General features: G+C 43.9%; 1 long non-coding RNA gene across 1 annotated transcript in view; it reads left to right on the top strand.

Annotated features, from left to right (window-relative positions):
- LOC115459505 overlaps positions 1 to 11,555 on the top strand; it is a 50,121-nt gene extending 38,566 nt beyond the window's left edge. The window contains exons 2-3 of the long non-coding RNA XR_003940286.1: positions 9,059 to 9,157; positions 11,294 to 11,555. This is a non-coding gene — a long non-coding RNA (uncharacterized LOC115459505). The remainder of the gene's footprint in view (positions 1 to 9,058; positions 9,158 to 11,293) is intronic.
- The last annotated feature ends 5,007 nt before the right edge of the window (positions 11,556 to 16,562 follow it).

Raw genomic sequence — 16,562 nt, 5'->3', positions numbered from 1 at the left:
TCAAGTTCCGAAAGCACAAGCAAAATTTGTTCACTTACCAGAGAAATATCCTCTTCTCCCAGAACTTATTAGAAGGAAAGCTTTCACGCGCCGTTAGGCGCGCGGCACCTTGAGCAGAGGCCCCGAGTGGATCGGAACGGACCTGGGAGTCACTCCGGCGAAGGCTCCGAGGATATGCAGATGAGCTGCAAGTCCTCCACGGCACCTGAGAAGGCAACCGGTGGGAGAGCTGGGCACCTCTCAACCAAGAAAAGGCTTACCAGGGGTTAGGCCGAAGCCAGCATTCCTCCCCCTGAGGGTCACCTGATCCTGGCTAAGAAGTACCTGGTAGCTCTGGGTAGGTGGAGCGAAAGCCCTGGGTAACTGTGGCGAAGGCCCTGGGAAGGTCGGGGTGGATTTGGGAGTCACCCCGGATGCAGCTGTGAGGATATGCAGAACGCTGCAAGTCCTCCACAGCACCTGGTAGGAGCACTGTGCACCTTGAGCAGAGGCATTATAATATTCTTGGTCTTATTTTGCATCCCTTTCATAATAATTCCTAGCATCCTGTTTGCTTTTTTAGCTGCCGCCACCACACACTAGGCAGAAGATTTTAGTGTATTGTCTACCTAGATCTTTTTCTTGAGTGCTGACTCCTAAGGTGGACCCTAGCATCAAATAACTATGATTTGGATTATTCTTCCCAATGTGCACACTTTGCTTTTGTCCACATTAAATTTTATCTGCCATTTGGATGCCCAGTCTTCCAGTTTCCTAAGGCCTTCCTGCAAGTTTTCACAATTCATATGCGTTTTGACAACTTTGAATAATTTTGGGTCATTTGCTTGGGGCAAGCATGTGGAATCTCTTAGGGAGATGGAGATAGAGTGTATGGTGTGGATGGGCAGACTGGGTGAGCCATTTGGCCTTTATCTCACATCATGTTTCTATGTTTCCAAGGCAAACAGGAAACAGAGAAATAGAACATTAGCTTCCCTTCATCATACAGAACTCACCTAGAGCAAATTACAGATGTAAAGTGATACAACAATCCTCCTCATTCTTGACTTGAAATAATTACTTCCCCAAAATTCAATATAACTCCTATTTTGCAAATAAAAAGAGATGATTGAACCTCAGTCCACGTGGGTGTTGTCTACAGACCCCTGACACAACTGGAGGAACTAGATAGGGATCTGATTGTGGATATTCAGAAGTTAGGGAAGAAGAGGGAGGTGCTGTTGCTGGGAGATTTCAATCTGCCAGATGTATTTTTATTTTTGTTACATTTGTACCCTGCGCTTTCCCACTCATGGCAGGCTCAATGCAGCGGGCAATGGAGGGTTAAGTGACTTGCCCATAGTCACAAGGAGCTGCCTGTGCCGGGAATTGAACTCAGTTCCTCAGTTCCCCAGGACCAAAGTCCACCACCCTAACCACTAGGCCACTCCTCCACTCCATTGCAGTAATCTAGGTAGATTGGAAGGTTCTGTTGGCGGAATCGGGGAGAAGTAGATAGATCGTGGATGCTTTCCAAAGTGTTTTGCTCAGACAAATGGTGACGGAACCCACGAGGGAGGGAGCGACGCTGGATCTGATGCTCACAAATGGGGATAGCGTGTCAAATGTCCGAGTGGGTGCCCACCTGGGCAGCAGTGACCATCAAACGGTTTGGTTTGATATGACTGCTGTAGTGGAGGGCAGCCACTCAAAACTCAAAGTCCTGGATTTCAAGCGTGCTGACTTTACTTGGGAACTATAGGACTGGTGAATGCCAGATCAGCTGCAAAAGAAATCCTCGGCAATCCATGATGTCATACATGAACAGCAGCTTGACATCCTAGGATTAAGTAAAACCTGGCTACATTAAAGTGGAGGTTTACCACTGGCTGAACTTTGCCCAACAGGTTTCAACATCCAACATCAACCAAGGCCAGGAAGATGGGGTGGAGAGGTAGCGGTCTTGATTTGGGATACAATCAAACTGCGCAGAATCTCCATTCCCCAACTACATGAATCATAATCTCTTTTAATCCAACTTGAAGAGGAGAAACCAATCTGGCTGCTCATGGTATACCGAGCATCTCATAACAACACATTATCTGTGCAAGAACTCCTAGACCCAATTACTCAAGTGACCCTGAATTACCCTAGACTGGTGATCATGGGAGATTTCAATCTACACATCAAAACCCCAGATACCACCACAACTGCCTTTCTGGCAGGGGCGTAGCCACGGGTGGGCCTGCATGGGCCTAGGCCCACCCAGTTTGGGTTCAGGCCCACCCAGCAGCGGAGCGGAGGGAGCAGGCAGCACTGATCCTGCAACTGCCTCCTCTCTGACGGCAGCGCTTTCCAGACGCTGCCTACCGCCGCCACGATCTACTTCCTCCCTCTGTCTCACTCTCAGTCTCAACAGCAGCGGTAGCATCGCGATTCAAACACGCTGCCTCCTGCTTCTAACCCGGAAGTGTCTCCTCTGCAGAGGAGACACTTCTGGGTTAGAAGCAGGAGGCAGCGTGTTTGAATCGCTACCGCTGCTGTTGAGAGTGAGACAGAGGGAGGACTCGGAGGTAGATCGTGGCGGCGGTAGGCAGCGTCTGGGAAGCGCTGCCATCAGAGAGAGGGCGGGCAGGTGGAATGGGAGGGAAGGATGCATGGGGGTGAAGGAGAATCGCTGGACACATGGATGGGAGAGAGGAGAGTCACGGGATGGAGGTGGGGGTCAGGGGAGAGAGGAGAATTGCTGGGGATGATGGATGGATGGATGAGGTGGGGGGGCAGGGGAGAGAGGAGAATTGCTGGGGATGATGGATGGAGGTGGGGGGCAAGGGAGAGAGGAGAATTTCTGAGGATGGATGGATGGATGGAGGTGGGGGTCAGGGGAGAGAGGAGAATTGCTGGGGATGATGGATGGATGGATGGAGGTGGGGGGCAGGGGAGAGAGGAGAATTGCTGGGGATGATGGATGGATGGATGGATGGAGGTGGGGGGGGTAGGGGAGAGAGGAGAATTGCTGGGGATGGATGGAGGTGGGGGGCAGGGGAGAGAGGAGAATTTCTGGGGATGGATGGATGGTTGGAGGTGGGGGGCAGGGGAGAGGAGAATTGCTGAGAATGGATGGAGGGAACAGGGGCAAGAACAGAATTGCTGGGGATGGATGGATAGGGGCAGGGGACAGAAGAGAATTGCTGGGGATGGATAGAGGGAAGAGGAGAGTTGCTGGACATGGGTGGATGGAGGGGAGGGAAGAGGAGAGATGAAGGTTGCTGGACATGGGTGGATGGAGGGGAGGGCAGGGGGCAGAGGAGGGTTGCTGGACATGGATGGATGGAGGGAAGGGCAGGAGAGAGGAGGCTGCTGGATATGGATGGAGGAGAGGGAAGGGAGAGAGAAGGAATGCTGGACATGGATGGAGGGGAGGGAAGAGTGAGGAAGGAGATGAGATGAGGGAAAAGGAAGAGAGGAGAAAATTGCACATGGATGAAGAAAATAGGCAGAAGCTGGATCCACTGGACAGTCAAGTCTGCGGAGGACCCAGAGCAAGAAATGAAGAAGAAAGGCGGAAAGTAAAGAAATAAATGGAAAGGAAGCCCTGGAAACGGAGTAAAGAGGACAGATAGCAGCAGAATCAGATACTGGGCCAGTATGATCAGAAAAACAAAGTCACCAGACAGCAAAGGTAGAAAAAAAAATCATTTTATTTTCATTATAATGATTGGAACATGTCCACTTTGAGAATCAGGTGCTCAACATTAAAAGTTTATATTTATTTATTTACTTATTTATGGCATTTTATCCCACATTAAACATGAATGAGATTGGAACCTGGGATCATTTAATGTTTTTTTTCCTGGAGAGAGTAATGCATTGCCTCCCCCACCCCCCAGGCTCTCTCCCCGTCTATAGCCAGCTCTGCAATTTTGAGGGGAGGTGCACAGGTGGACGGGGGGGGGGGGGCGCAGAGGTGCACTGGGGAGAGAGCCTGTTGTTAAACATTTACCAGCACACCACTGTCTAGTGCCCACCCATCCAACCTGTTGGCCCACCCAAAAATTGACTTCTGGCTACGCCACTGCTTTCTGGACACAATGACAGGACTTGGATTTACACAGGTGATCAATTCTCCAACCCACAAAAAGGGTCACATACTAGACCTGGTATTCTATCATTCATTTCATTTAAGTATTTATATACTGCTTAGACCTTAGTGGTTTACAGTTTCATTTTACAGGTACTGGGTCTGTCCCTAATGGGCTCACAGTCTAAGCAGCACATTGTACTACTGTTGTATATGGAGCAACGGAGGGTTAGCGACTTGCCCATGGACACACGGAGTTGTAGAGGGAATTGAACCTAGTTCTCCAGGATCTCAACCCACTGCTGACAGTCAGGCAGCAGCAGGAATCAAACCCAGTTCCCCAGGTCCACAATCTACTACACTAACCATTAGGCCACTTCTCCACTCCACTTGAAATAATTGGGCAAATGAAATTGGTGGAGAGGTAGTGGTATAGGTTATGGATAGCTTAGAGTCAAACTTTTGAGCTGAAAGATGGAAAGGTTAAGGTCTTCCTCTGAGAATTCAAAAGATTAATGTGTGACAATCCAATGGGGGATGGGGGGATTACTTTGCTAATTATAAAGTTACAAATGAGTGGTTGCATGCAATCATGTCACAGTAAAATGCTCCCAGTGGTGTGTGAGCTGATATAAATACCTCAATGTAAGCAGCCCAAAATAGATGCAACTCATACACAGGCAGTTTTCATGCACAAGGGTAAAAAATAGCCCATTTAGACACAAAATAGCCCATTCTGGAAACACTGGGCCTAAACAGTCTCTTTAAAGTGCACAGCCAAGAAATCTCTTTGAAGTAAGGAAAAATCCAGCACAGGGCTGCAAGCAGAGGAAAACTGACTCCACCTAGTGGGCTCTCCTAGCAATTAAGAAGATCTATTTACTAAGGGATGGAAAACTATTTAAATGACCCTTCATACACTAAAGCCAGCTCAATTTGCATTATTTGCAATAGTGTGCACTATTTTGGCATTTAGAGGGTAATTCAATAAAGAGCCATCTAGATGTACGCAGCAAGAATGCATGCAAATGCTGGTATTCTAGTCATTCATGCACATATGTGGACATTTCGAAAGAAATGTCTAAGTTGGGATTTGGACGTCTTTGTAAAACGTCCAAATCCGGAGTTAGGGAAAAGCGTATTTTCAAAAAAAGATGAACGTCCATCTTTCGTTTCGAAAATACCAAGGACGTCCTTAGATTTGGATGTCTTTGACTTTCAGCGATTTTCGAAACCAAAAACATCCAAGTCAAAAACGTCCAAATGCAAGCCATTTCGACGTGGGAGGAGCTAGCATTTCTAGTGCACTGGTCCCCCTGACATGCCAGGACAGCAGTTGGGCACCCTAGGGGCACTGCAGTGGACTTCATAGAATGCTCCAAGGTACATAGCTCCCTTACCTTGTGTGCTGAGCCCCCCAAAACCCACTACCCCCAACTGTACACCACTACCATAGCCCTTACGGGTAAAGGGGGGCGCCTATATGTGGGTACAGAGGGTTTCTGGTGGGTTTTGGAGGTCTCGCTGTTTTTTCCACAAATGTAACAGGTAGGGGCGGTATGGGCCTGGGTCCGCCTATCTGAAATGCACTGCACCCACTAAAACTGCTCCAGGGACCTGCATGTGCTGTCATGGACCTGAGAATGGCATCTGAGGCTGGCACGTAATATTTTTAATGATGTTTTTTGAGGGTGGGAGGGGTTAGTGACCACTGGGGGAGTAAGGGGAGGTCATCCCCCATCCCCTCCGGTGGCCATTGGTCATTTCGGGCACCTTTTGTGCCTTATTCATAATAAAAACATGTCCAGGTGAAAATGTCCAAGTTGTAGTCATGGACTTCTCTGCTTTTCTCGATTATGGGTCAAAGACGTCCAGGTCTTAGGAACGCCCAAGTCCCGCCTTCACCATGCCTCCATTATGCCCCCTTGAAATTTGGACGTCCTTGCGACAAACTTCAGTTAGAGACGTCCAAAATCGGGTTTCGAAAATGAGCCTGATAGTGATGTTGGTCTGTGCCAAATTCTTGTCCTGAAGTCACTTTCTGGATCAGAAAGGTATCATTTTATTTTATTTTCTATGTTTTATTTTATTTCTATTGATTACCTTGGATCAGAAACCAATCTCAAACTTAGGGTCAGTGGATATCCTGTTTCAACTGCAGTGTTTTAGTGCTGAAGCAGTCCAAGAAGCTGAAGGGGCTTCTGTCCCTCTTTGGAGGAAGGGACTGCCAAGGGTACATGGATTGCAAGGGAGTGCTGATAGCAGAAGGTGCCTCTGTTGGTGAGTGAACAGGACTTGTGGATTATAGTGTGTCTTGAAACTTAGAAGAAAAAAATAGTGTTTTTGAAAGCTTAAAAGAGAGAGAGAACAATTGTGAGCTAGGTTAATTCTCTGTGTGTGGATTGCTACAGTGTTTGCTAAGTGAAATAGAGTTTGAAAAAGGGAGAAGGTGGGAGAGAGCGAGAGAGCTGTTCTTATAAATTAGTGATAAGTGATCCCACCCTCCTCCCCGGCACATTCTTTGGTTTATAGATCTTTACCCCGCATTAAGAGTTTAGGAAGGATATGTGTTTTAACAAGTCAGTTAAGTGAGTAATCCTGATTTTAGCAGTAGACTAACTGTAGTCTTTTTACAAAGGATGGGATTGGAGTGGTCTCCCTCTGCTCCCAACCGTCTGGCTCCAATGACTCCTAGTAGTAGACTTGCAGAACTACAGCTAAGAGTCACCCTTCCATATAAAGGCAGTCACTGCCTATATGGAGGGATATCCTCTAGTGGTAGCACTGCTGTAGGTTAGCTGCCACAACTGGTCACACTTCTGCTATGTTTCTGTTATGCCATTGACCTGCTGTTACCTGCATTATGCAGCTAGCACAAGTTTTTTTGTTTTTTTTTTACTGTGCTGGCTGGTTTTAAGGTGTGGTAGCTGTTAACACAGGTCTGTGCTAATGTCCACCACATGGTAAATCCACACTAGCTGCAGTAAAAGGGCCTTATATTGATCCTTGACCTTACAGTTCTTATCTGCCAAATTATTTTCTGTTTCTAAGGGAGGAGGAAGGAAAATCAATATTTCCCTAATAAATCTGAATCATAGTAGAGATCCACAAATATGATCCACTGAACTTTCTTTTATTCCACACAACATGGATTAAGTTTCTTTTCTTATTTTTTGTTTGTTTGTTGACTTCTACGGTCTGTGCCCTGAAAATGGCAGATACAAATCAAAGTCAGGTATACACATAAAGTAGCACATATGAGTTTACCTTGTTGGGCAGACTAGATGGACCGTACAGGTCTTTCTCTGCCATCATCTACTATGTTACTGTTTTACTGGATCTAGAAGTATAAACAAGGATGAAAAACCTTGAAACCATTTTTGTAATAGTTTTATATGGCAGTTTAGATGTCCAAGATGGCGCCTGAGGCTGACATGTGTTCCTGAACTCCTGAACGCCACTGCCTCTTGGCGTATCGGAACTTTTCTGGGCCCCGTTATGGGTAAAAGAAAGGGGAAGCCCTCCAAACTTACCTCCTCGAGTCGGACGGAGACTTCCGCGATGCGCCAGGGGACTCTTGACGCAATGATCCTGCGGACACCGGGACCTTCGACGAGCGCTTCGATGAATCCGGCAAGAGAACCGGAACATAGTATTGAGGGAGCCTCCTTGAGTCCTCCCTCTCATGCAGCTCCTCCGAGACCCGGGGGCGGAATGAGGACGCCGGAGGAACAACGCCATAGGACGTCCGAAGCTGGAATGTCCGTGGTGGTTGGTGTAGGAGGCCCCATCGCTACCTCATCTCCAGCGGAGACATCGGACCAGCAGGGGTTGATTCAACGAGCTTTCCCCCTTCTCGTCAACACGCAGGGGACGCCTCCAGTTGGTCCTGGAGATATGTTTAAACCAGCTGTTGTGACCCTCGATAATCTGTGGGATGCTATCCAGGGCCTAAACGCTACCTTGAAACAAGTGATAACAACGAGATGACGGAGATAAGAGCCACTCAAGAAACTTTTTCAACTAGGCTCGGAGCTCATGACACTAAACTGGAGGCCTTGGAAACTGAGGTACAAACTTTGAAAAACGTTTCTTCACTATTCTCCAAAGAAAAACTGATTCAATTTAGGAAAATCAAGTATTTAGAAAATCAGCTTCGTAGAAATCACTTAAGAATATTGAATTTTCCTAAGTCACCTTTATTTTCACCTTTGGAGATATTTAAAAAATATTTGAAGGAGATATTGCTTATCCCACAGGAGAATCTCCCACCTATCACCAGGATACAATATATTGCTGGTGTTAGAGATGGGAGAACTCCTGCACAGGTTAATTTAACTGAATTTCTTTAAGATTCCCTTGAGATAATTACAGAGAGAACCACCATGCTAGTGACATTTGCCTTCGAGATGGACCGAAATAATGTGTTCAAGTTATATTTCCGTCATATAAATGAAAATTTCTTAGGAGCAAAGGTACAAATTTTTCCGGACTTATCCAGAGATACGCAAAAGCGGAGGAAAGTATTTTTACAGCTTAAATCTAGATTGTTAGCTATAGGAGGAACTTTTCTGCTTAAGTATCCCTGTCGATGTGTTGTGGTTTTTAATTCCCAAAATTATGTGTTCTTTGAACCTGAGAAACTTCTTGAATTTGTTACTAGTAAGGAAGAGTGAATTAGCCCCTGTATACTGTACTATGCATCGGCTACGTTCTAAGAAGAAGCCTTCAGCCTCTGATATTTCTTAATTTCCATCTTTTTTAAATTTTATTTAATTTCCTTGATCTTGGACAAAAATTGTTGTGGACTTAGAATTGGATAACTATTTCTTTATTAATATTGTAATCATATGACTGTTTTCTTATTTTCCAAATTTATGTATATGCATGAATGAAAAATGAAAATTCATAAATAAATTTTTTTTTAAAAAATAGTTTTATATGGCACTTCTGTATTGGACATTTCATTTATGATTATTAACAATTGATATTTTCTAGGTTACACTTGAGATTACAAAGCAGGCAGCTAATGAAGTGTTCCTCATTAACAACATGGGTCACACTTTAGGACATGGCCTAATCTTCTGTTCAGTTCAGGTAAGCAGCATGTGCTAGAGGTATTTGTTTTTCTTTAAGAAAACATTGTATGGCTGATAATTTTGCACCTTACACATCCACTACAGAAGTATCTGTTTTGCAGATTGTGGACTTTGTAGAGAGTTTTTTCAAAACTGGTTATAAAATCAACCAGGAGAAGTTGAAAGTACTTCCTTCAAATGTGTATAGTACCTGAGAGATGTTGAATACCTTTCTTTTTAAGTGGACTTCTTCATTAGTGAAGTATTGGGGGGGGGGGGGGGGGAGAGAGAATGGTGTTTTGTAGCAGATGTGGAATAAAATCAATGCTTTCATATAATACTAATAAAACTATATCCCAGATGTGAGGCATTGTGGCACTGTCACCCAATGGTCCCATCTCTATTTTCCTTGGTGGGCTAGATTGAGTGCCATGAAAATGACAACTTCTCCTCACATTAAGTATATGCTCTACATTTTACCACTCCCATTCTGTAAGTCATTGTTTGTTAAAATAGTGTGTATCCTTAACACTTTTTTAAAGAAGGCATAAACTACCAAAAATTACTCTCTGGAAACTCAAGGAAACCAAGCAATATGGTACAGTTACATTCCAAGATTTCCAAAGGAACTACTAAGCTTCCCTTTCTTCATCAAGGGTGTTATTGAGTGTACTAAGAAGAGAATAAGGAGCTTCCCCATTGGCTAGAAATAGTATCTGAGCTGATTAAACCTCAGCAGCTAGACAGGCTTATAGGTATACCCCTATGAAGACAATTCTTGATTTTATCTTATATCCAAGTCATTCATGAAGCCTTATGAGTTTTAGATGATAGGTTAGGAGTTTCCTGGTTCTCCTCTTCCAGAAGTCTTTTATGGCTTAATCCTCATTTTCAAATAGACTAAGGTCATAACTTGGAGGCCGTGGCAAAAGGCACATATCTAGGATGTTGGGGATTTATTTTGTAAGGATACGTTTTTCGTTTTCCAGAAACTGTTCTAAATTTCATCTTCCTCAAACCCAGTTTTTCTATTAGTTGCAAATTACTCATCATATAAGGATAAGTTATAATGGGCTCCATACTTTTATTAATGCACCAGATCTGATGGGCATAATGAGGAAAATTGTAAGTTCACGTCATGAAGCTTCTGCATTTTATAAATGTGGACAGATGCAAGGTGATACACATTGGAAAGAATAATCTGAATCATAGTTACCTGATGCTAGGGTCCACATTGGGGGTCAGCAACCAAGAAAAAGATCTAGGTGTTATTGTAGATAATTTTCTGAAATCATCTGCTCAATGTGCAGCGGCGGCCTAAAGAACAAGCAGGGTGCTAGGAATTATTAGGAAAGGGATGGTGAATAAGACCGAAAATACTATAATGCCTCTGTAACGCTCCATGGTGCGACCTCACCTTGAGTACTGCATTCAGTTCTGGTCGCCATATCTCAAAAAGATATAGCAGAATTAGAAAAGGTTCAAAGAAGAGCGACCAAAATGATAAAGGGGGATGGAACTGCTCCCATATGAGGAAAGGCTAAAGAGGTTAGGGTTCTTCAGCTTGGAAAAGAGATGGATGAGGGGAGATATGATTGAGGTCTACAAAATCCTGAGTGGTGTAGAACGAGTAGAAGTAAATCAATTTTGTACTCATTCCAAAAGTACAAAGACTAGGGACACTCGAGGAAGTTACAGGAAATACTTTTAAAACAAATTGGAGGAAATATTTTTTCACTCAATGAATAGTTAAGCTCTGGAACTCTTTGCTATTGTAACAGCAGTTAGCGTATCTGAGTTTAAAAAAGGTTTGGACAACTTTCTGGAGGAAAAGTCCATAGTCTGCTATTGAGACAGACATGAGAAGCAACTGCTTACCCTGGGATTGGTAGCATGGAGTGTTGCCATGATTTGGGTTTCTGCCAGGTACTTGTGACCAGGTTTGGCCACTGTTGGAAACAGGATACTGGGCTAGAAGGACCATTGGTCTGATCCAGTTTGGCTACTCTTATGTTCTTATGTTATTAGAGCATATGTTTGCATCTCCTCCAGCTGTTACATAAATATGGGAAGACTTATTTTAGATGTTGAATTAATCTATTTAAGACCACTGGCCTGCCAGTCTGACACAAACCTTGTATTTTACAACATACAGAATGTATTGGACTCCAAATGCATCGGGCCTGCCTGACATCCAGTAATGTGTGTTGATCCTGTGGCACAGCAGCAGGGACTGTTGAATATATGCTTCTTGCATGTTCTTATCTGAAGACATCATTTTGCCAAGGATTTGTAACTGTTTTTCACATTTCCACACTTTTTGAATGTCTTGTTTTTGTAGTTTTTACTGTCTTGATCAAAAATCAATAAAAATACTGACACTAAAAAAAAGAAAATATTACACTGCAGCTTTTCAACTGGTGACCAACATTGAATATCTAGTTAATTTTTGGCCAGTTTGAACTTAACCAGCCAAGTCAATATTCAGCGCTGGCTGGTTACGTTTGAACCAGCCAAAGATATAACATCTATTGATGAGGCCAAATATGGCTGCCAAACTTAACCAGCTATCTGCCAGGCACTAACTGGCGATATTCAGCGGGAGATAGTCAGCTATCTCCTGCTAAATATCACCAGATTGCCGGCTAAGTACCATTTAACTGGCCAGGTACCATTCCTGGCTGGGTAAATGGTTTTGAATATCAGGGGGTATGTTTCTATGTATTTTCTATATATGTATGGCCCAGGACTTTTTTTGAAGAGGCCCATATAAAATTACCCCTATGACATGAGGTAAAAACTCCTTAATGCAGCCTCAGCAGTAACTAACATTTGTATAATAATAGCAATACAGATCATTGTCTGCTAAACCGAATCAGGTCTGTTCATTACATAATCTGGGCCGGCTACTGAATATGTGCTTGCCACACTGACAAATTGCTAGTGTATGAAATTATAGACCTGCTTTATCAACTGTTTTCCCCATGGAAATGGCATAGGAGAGAACGCTTGATAAATTAGATCCTATGTTTGTTATTTTTAGCTAGCTAGGAATATCTGTGGAGCCTGTAGCAACTGCTCTGTAATTACATCCAGATGTTCATAAGCAAGCCCGGTTTTCTGAATGTATTGTAGAATTTAGTGGCTATGTTTACTTTGCTCTCCTCTATCGTAACTGCAATTCACACTGGTCCTAGAATTCACACTGGCCCTATGCTGTCTCTGAACCATATAACATTTCTAAAAGAGAGTTAAAAAAAAATTAGCTTCCACAGCTTCTTGTGAGCATTTGCATGTTTCTGGTTATTGATAATGAAAGATATTTTCTTCATTCCCACAGTTTATTAGCAGCTAGATTTTTCTAACAGAGGGGGAAATGTGCTAGTCTGGATCACAAAAAATGATAGAAGCAAAAAAGATCCGCTTGGTTCACCCAATTTGTCCCTTTATACCTGGCTACTGTACTGACACAGATCTTATTGATCACTGAGGGGCCCTTTTACTAAGGCACGTAGGCGCCTATGCACGTCCAATGCGCGTCAAGTTAGAACTGTTGCCGGCTACTGTGTGCGCCGGGTGGTAATTCTGTTTTGACTTGCATCCAAAACGCACGGTAGAAAATATTTTCTATTTTTTTACCGCGTGGCACTAACCGGGTGGTAATCGGCAGTGTTCCACATGCTGACGATTACCGCCCGGTTAACGCGTGAGACCTTACCGCTAAGTCAATGAGTGGTGGTAAGATCTCAGGCTCAAAATGGACGCGTGCTCATTTTAATTTTGCTGCCCATCCATTTTCAGCCACAAAAAAACAAGGCCTTTTTTATAGGTGCGCTGAAAAATGGACCTGTGCGCGTCCAAAACATGCGCCTACACCAGCGCAGGCCATTTTTCGGTGCACCTTAGTAAAAGGGCCCCTGAACTCCTTCCACTAAGATCCCATGTATGTTGAATACTGTCAATTGTTTCAGTTTTTTCCACCTCCGCTGGGTGTTTATTCCAAGCTGTTGACCAGCCTCACAGTGAAAAAGTATTTTCTCAGAGTCTTTCTCCCTTCAGCTGCATATCATGACCCCTAGTCACTGAGCTTCTCAATATATAAAATATGCTACATTCTGGTACCTTATTGAATATTACTATATATTTGAATGCTTGTATCGAATCTTTTCTGTCCCTCCTTTTATCTAAAGAATATATATTTAGCTCTTCAGAGCTCTTCATATATGGATTAATCACAGGACATGTACCATTATCGGGATCCATTGTGGAAATGTCTCCATTTTATTAGTGTCCTTTGAAGATGTGGTCTCTAAAAGGGGTCTCGCAATAAATTCATAAAGAAGTAGTATTATGTCTACCTTCCTATTACCGGTAATACTATTTATATACCAAAGCATATGCCCAGACGATCGAAAGCCCCACGCTGTTCCAAACAGTGCTCTAAAAATATCGCTGGAACATCGTGGGGCTTTACCACCCCTATGATCAGAGATAATTAGCATGCAAATTTATGCACACTATTTTCTCTGATCATAGGGTAAAGTGCAGGAGGGAGGGCACGAGGTGGGGGGGGGGGAATAGGGATACAAAAGAATTATGTTGGACAGAGCAAGAATAGGGACACAGAAATGGGAGATGCTCAACATGGCGGAAAGACAGGGGTGTTTCTGGTTCAGATAGATAGGGATGCAGAGAGAAGAAGGATGGTGGAAAGGGAATGGGACTCATATACCACCTTTCTGTGGTTTTTCCAACTACATTAAAAGCGGTTTACGTATTATATACAGGTACTTATTTGTACCTGGGACAATGGAGGGTTAAGTGACTTGCCCAGAGTCAGAAGGAGCTGCAGTGGGAATTGAACCCAGTTCCCCGGGAACAGAGTCTGCTGCACTAGCCACTAGGCTACTCCTGCCAAATGGATAAGGAGACTCTGGCAAAACAATTAAGAGAAGAAAGAGGAAAGCAGAAACCAGAGTTTAGGACCAACACAATACGAAAAATAAAATTACCAGACAACAAAGGTAAAAAAAATATATATATTTTTTTATTGATTGATTGGAATACTACTACTACTACTACTTAAAAAGCGCTACTAGGGTTACGCAGCGCTGTACAATTTAACATGGAAGGACAGTCCCTGCTCAAGGAGCTTACAATCTAAAAGACAAATGTAGAGTCAATCTGATAGGTCAGACTGATTGGGGCAGCCTATATGTTCGAAAGGTTAGGTTCCGAAAGCAGCATTGAAGAGGTGAGCTTTAAGCATGACGTCATAAGCAAGAGTTGCTATGGTTACATAGAGATAGTGCTGGGTCAGCTACACCCCGGGTGAGAATATCCAAAGGGGGGGCTACAGGAAGGTTTGGGAACATGTGAAGTCATTCTGATCAACTGATAAGGACTGGGAGCCCAGTTGAGACAGCTGGGGTCCATTGAAATGAATAGGGCCAAAATTGTATATAAGCAGCAGTTTGAGGAGTATTAGTTCAGACGAGACGAGACGAGAAGAGAAGAAGAAGGAGATGAGAGGAGAAGACGAACAGAGAAGGGAGACTCCAGAAGGCTAGAGAGAGAGGACATGCCATGATATGCGGTTCCATTATGTGAATGCTTAACCTACCTGTATTACCATTGGTAAGATTGTAATAAACTATCTTATTATATCTACTACATACTGGGTTCCTTTCTAATTACAAGAGTCCATACTGCCTGATGGTGTAAGCCTGTCATGAGCAGATTCAAAGTTGGGAAAGCTAGATATTTGGAGGGCATATGTAACTTTGCCCAGAGAGAGATGAGACGGGCGACTGCTTCCGCTGCTTGATTAGCAAAGGCAGATTCGGAGAAAATAAACAGTAGGGAGGGGGCTTCGCGTAGGGATTCAGGAAGATTGTTCCAGGCATAGGGTGAGGCAAGGCAAAATGAGCGGAGCCTGGAGTTGGCAGTCAGTTTTAAGAGAAAAATCTCATTCATTGGCCTTCAATCTCCAGCATAGCGGTGGTAAATCTCCAGCATTGGGATTGTCTACCCTTGGCATCTCTGCTGACCTAAAACCCTGCATACTTAGAGGCCCTTTTACTAAAATATGGTAACTTTAGTACTTACCACACATTAATAGCAAAGATTAGCCTATGGTAAGTGCAACACTTCTGCTGTAAATACAGGGGGCATATACAGCATCTGTCCTGTATTTACCGCACAGGTCAGACAATTATTACACAGCACAGAAATGCATCACATGTAGTGGTAGGTAGTACAGGAGCCCTCTGCATGTAATGCACTATAGGCTTAGAAAAATAAACACTTTCTTTCAAAGTCTGAATTTAGAGAAGGCAGGTTTTGCAGTTGGCTTTACATGATTCTTAAATGTCAATTTGTCATCTATAATTACATCTAAATATTTCACTTCCTCCACAATCTGAATATTAAAATTTTTAGTAGATACAGAGGGACATTTTCAATATGGTGTCTAAAGTTCGACTTTGGATGTTTTGCTCAAAATATCCAGAATAGTGCGCATGCCAAATCAGCATTACCGCCTGGCTACTGCGTGACCCTGGTGGTAATGCTGAATTTGGCATATGACAAAAACATGTGATAGAAAACATTTTCTATTTTCTACCGTGTGGCGCTTACCTGGAGGTAAACAGCAGTGGACGAACGCTGCACGCCTACTGACTGGGTAGCATGTGAGACCTTACCGCTAGGTCAATGGGTTGCAGTAAGATCTCAGGCCGAAAATGGACGTACAGTGGTTTTTATTTTGCCGCAAGTCCATTTTCCGGCCCCTTAAAAAAAGCCCTCTTTCCAGGATGCGGCTTTTCTGGCCCCTTCAAAAAGTCCCTTTTTTTATGACGCAGCAAAAACTGACCCAGCACATGCCCAAAAGATGTGCTCGCACTGCCGCAGGCCACTTTTTACCACAGCTTATTTATTTATTTATTTATTTATTTACTAGTAAAAAAGGCCCGTTTCTGACACAAATGAAACGGGCGCTAGCAAGGTTTTCCTCGGAGTGTGTATGTTTGGGAGAGTGTATGTGAGAGTGAATGTTTGAGAGTCAGAGTGAAAGTGTGAGTCCAATCCATGCTCCTCTGTCACCTGGCCCCTCCATTCATCCCTCTCCAGCAATTCCGCTCTCTCCCTGAGGCCTGCCCTGCAATCCATATGCATCCATGGCCATCTGTCCCCTCCATTCATCCCTATCCAGCAATTCCCCTCTCCCTGAGTCCTGCCCTTCCAATCCATGCCCATCCATGCTCCTTTGTCACCTGGCCCCTCCATTCATCCCTATCCAGCAATACCCCTCTCTCCCTGAGGCCTGCCCTGCAATCCATATCCATCCATGCCTATCTGTCCCCTCCATTCATCCCTATCCAGCAATTCCCCTCTCTCCCTGAGTCTTGCCCTCCCAATCCATG

Source organism: Microcaecilia unicolor, unplaced genomic scaffold, assembly GCF_901765095.1.
Source record: "Microcaecilia unicolor unplaced genomic scaffold, aMicUni1.1, whole genome shotgun sequence".
NCBI classification, from domain to species: Eukaryota; Metazoa; Chordata; class Amphibia; order Gymnophiona; family Siphonopidae; genus Microcaecilia; species Microcaecilia unicolor.
This window is presented reverse-complemented; position numbering and strand designations above follow the sequence as displayed.